This window comes from Ovis aries, chromosome 3, assembly GCF_016772045.2.
Source record: "Ovis aries strain OAR_USU_Benz2616 breed Rambouillet chromosome 3, ARS-UI_Ramb_v3.0, whole genome shotgun sequence".
In the NCBI taxonomy this organism is placed as follows: domain Eukaryota; kingdom Metazoa; phylum Chordata; class Mammalia; order Artiodactyla; family Bovidae; genus Ovis; species Ovis aries.
This window is the reverse complement of record NC_056056.1, coordinates 92,082,921-92,087,387: the sequence shown is the minus strand read 5'-3', so window position 1 is coordinate 92,087,387 and position 4,467 is coordinate 92,082,921.

Here is a 4,467-nt window from a genome sequence, read left to right as displayed (position 1 = left end):
TGAGGGAAGGGATGGGGAGGGAGGTGGGAAGGAGGGTCAGGATGGGGAACACATGTACACCCATGGCTGATTCATGTCAATGTATGGCAAAAACCACCACAATATTGTAAAGTAATTAACTTTCAATTAAAATAAATTTTTAAAAAAGTATTAAACATCATCTTAAAATTTCTTATCTGGTGATAAATAGAGCCTCAATAAAAATATGTAATCAAAATAATACCATATTCTATAGCTCTGGACAGTAAGTATCAAATTACTATAATTTTCAAATTTTCCCCAAATCTGATACAAATCCCCTGAACAATTTAAAAGGATTGAATCTCTGTGGCGTTGATAACAAAGTTTGCTCTAGCCATACTTTGGTTTGCTATGATAGACTTGGGGTCTCTGTGGTTGCTAAGGAATATAGGAAGGAAGTGGATACCACATGGGGCCTCTCTTCATTGAATAGGCATGTCAGGAATATTCATTTTTTTTAGAACTAAGTCTGGCCCCTTTCAAGTTTTGACCCAGAAGCTCAGATGATTCCTCAAGCTATGAGCTTAGCATGTGCCTTGTGCCTAGAGAGGCCAAATGCTAACAAATCCCCAGTTCACATATATTGTCCTGGAATGATGATTGAGAGGACTTTTGTTAACTCTCAAAACTGGTTCTGATGACAGATCACACAGTAATTCTATGTATATCATAATGTCTTAAGAAGACAGAGTCAGAGGAAAGGGGAAAAACCCTGAGCCCCATTCCCTCATTAAGAGAGTGCTGTGGGAGAATCTGACTTTAAAGTTTCATTTTGGAAATTCTCAAAAAGAGTGGGAGAAGAGGTTGGAGAGGCAGCTGAAGTTGTAGTCTTTACCCTCCAGGAGTGGAGAGCAGTGTCAGAAACATCCACAGGCCCCAAGCCATTGAGAAAGTAGTCTAAGACTTCCATTTGCAAGATTAATGATTTAATAGGAGACATCAAAGAACATGGGTTTCCCTGGTGGCTCATCTGGTAAAGAATCCACCTGCAATGTGGGAGACCTGAGTTTGATCCCTGGGTTGGGATGATCCCCTGGAGAAGGGAACAGCTGCCCACTCCAGTATCCTGGCTTGGATAATCCCATGGACTGTACTGTTCATAGGGTCGCAAAGAGTGGGACACGACTGAGAAACTTTCATTTCAACTTTCATCAAAAAACTGGTTGTCAGTGGCATGATCTCTGAATCCCACAGCCCACATAATTCCCCTCTTTTTATCACGAAACTCTAAAAAATAGAAATTCATAGAATTCTTGATTCTAAATAGATGTGCTAAATTAAACCAACACTACATGTTTGTGCACAGGATGCCTAGTGGAGTATCAGATGTCTTTAACTCTGAATTTGAGAGAGCACACATTCATATTCCTTTGGCTGAAACAGAAAATGTATTTTATCTGTCCAGTGTGGTTGTACTAACGTGAACAAATGTATATAGGCATTCTGTGAGCACATAACATTCAAGAGGCTAATGAAAGAAATGACAGAGACACAAATTACCTGAAGGTACTAGTTTATCTGGATGACAGAGTTGTATCATGGAAGACCTTGAAGAAGCACAAATAAGAGCTTCTTAAATTTGGGGGTCATTCAAAAAACATAAGCCAGAAACTATTTTTAAAATATAAATGTATTTATTTTAATTGGAGGTTAATTACTTTATAATATTATATTGGTTTTGCCATACATCAACATGATGCGGAAACTATTTCTTAACAAAAGGCAATTACCTCAATCCTCAGTAAAACATACTAAATAGACAATATTGTAATAGAGGATATGCACAGATCTTGAAAAAATCTCTACTTGTGTAAACTGGCTAATTCCCCCCAATTTTAGAATATTAGAGAAATTCTTGGTATTTCAGAATAGTAAACTCCTTCAATGATATGGGCCCTTCTGTGATATAGGCAGAAACCAGGACATTCCTTAGGAAAAGCTAGCAGTTCAAGTGTCCCAAGAACAAAATATTGGCCCAGGCCCCACAACTTTCTGACTTTATTATGACCAGTAAGGAGAAGTGCAAAGAAGCACTCACAGCATTGGACTGCTTATATTGCATTTCTATGCCAGCAATTCCTGCCTCTGATAAGCTCTGTTTTAAAGTTATATGCCACTTTTCAGGAAAATAAAGGTATATGAAACCAGGGAAATGACGCCTATATCTTTTAATTCTTAAATTAGAATTTCTGGAGCTAAAGTGAATAAAGTCCAAGAACTTCCCTGGTGGTCCAGTGACCAAGATTCCATGCTCCCAGTGCAGGGGTCCCAGGTTCAATCCCTGGTCAGGGAACTAGACCCACATGCCACATCTAAGAGTTTGCATGCTTCAACTGAAGATCCCAAATGCCACAACTAAGACCCGGAGCAACCAAATAAATAAATAAATATTTTAAAAGTCAAATTAAAATTAAAAAAATAAAACTTCTGTGAATAGGGTAAGTTTTCAGGTGTAAATGGAAAAGAACCAACTTACCAATGAGTTTTCTACAGTCAATCTAGGTGAAGCTTAGAAGAGGCACATATCAGTTCATAAAACTAACACTTCCTTACTAACTAAGATTTGAATCTGTAGGGTTTAAAATTTAGAGAGAAATAAAGTATGTGACAACAACAATGCAAAAGCAGGAAGGGGTTATATCAAAGTAAGTATTTCAAGACTATGTTTTTTGAGGAAATGGTAAAAGTAATCACTTATATTAGAGTGCAATAACTCAAAGATATGTATTATAATCTCTATGGTAACCACTAAAAGAATAGTAAGAGAACTCAAAACAAGTTAATAAAGACGATGGGGGTGAAATAATAATTTTTTTATTAATCCAAAAGATAAGAAAGGAAATAAAGAACATACAAACAGATAGATCAAATATAAAACAAATAGTGAAATGATAGACATAAACCCAAATTTTCCCATTATGCCATTATCTGAAAATTGACTAAATTTCTAATTAAAAGACCAAAAAAAGATCACATTGGAGTTTTTTAAAAAATTTACATGCTACTTGTAGGAGACATTTCTTAAATATAGGGTGACAGAAAGATTGAAAGTGGAAGGTTGGAAAAAGATACATACGTAAGCACTCAGTATACATATATCAGATGCAATATACTAGAAGGCAAAAAAATATAAGTCGAGAAAAAAAGGAACACTTAGCAATGAAAGGAGAGCAATTAATCAAGAAGATAGAACAGTCTTAAATATATATGTATGCAATAACATAGCATAAAATATATGAGGCAAAATTTTGCAGAATTACAGAAGCCCACAGATTTAAAATCATAAAGAGATATTTCAACATACCTCTTTTGCTAACTGGAGAAGGCAATGGCAACCCACTCCAGGACTCTTGCCTGGAAAATCCCATGGACAGGAGAGCCTGGTAGGCTGCAGTCCATGGGGTCGCTAAGAGTCAGACATGACTGAGCGATTTCACTTTCACTTTTCACTTTCATGCATTGAAGGAAATGGCAACCCACTCCAGTGTTCTTGCCTTGAGAATCCCAGGGACAGGGGAGCCTGGTGGGTTGCCATCTATGGGGTTGCACGGAGTAGAACAAGACTGAAGCGACTTAGCAGCAGCAGCAGTAGCAGCTCTTGCTAACTGACAGAATAAGCATACAAGAAATCAATAAGGTTATAAAAGACTCATATAACATAATTAACAAATTTAACCTCACTAATATACAGGACATTACACCCAACAATGGCATTAAAATTTTTTCAAGTATACATGGAATACTTGGCAAAATTGAACATTTGCTGAACTGTGAAGCAAGTATATTATTTTTCTAGAGCTGCTATAACAAAATATCACAAACTGGATGACTTAAACAACGGAAATTTACTATCTCACAGTTGTGGAGGCTAGAAGTCTGAGACCAGAAAAAGGTGTTGGCAGGATTGATTCCTTACATGATCGATGTGGGAGAATTTGTTCCATCTCCCTCTCCTAGCTTTGGTGGTTTGCTGGCCATCTTTTGTGTTTATTGGCTTGTAGATGCATTACCCCAACCTCTGCCTTCATCTCCACATGGGATTGTGCTGGTATGTTTCTGTGTCTGTGTTCAAATTTCCCCTTTTTATAAAGACACAGTCATATTGGATTAGGGCCCCCCAGTGACCTCATATTAACTTGGCAATCTGCTAAGATGGTATTTCCAAATAAAGTCACATTCATAGGTACTGAGGATTAGGACTTAAAAATCTTTCAATTCAGTTCAGTTCAGTCACTCAGTCGTTTGCGACTCTTTACGACCCCATGAATTGCAGCATGCCAGGCTCCCTGTCCATCACCAACTCTCGGAGTTCACTCAAACTCACGTCCATCGAGTTGGTGATGCGATCCAGCCATCTCATCCTCTGTCGTCCCCTTCTCCTCCTGCCCCCAATCCCTCCCACCATCAGAGGCTTTTCCAGTGAGTCAACTCTTTGCATGAGGTGGC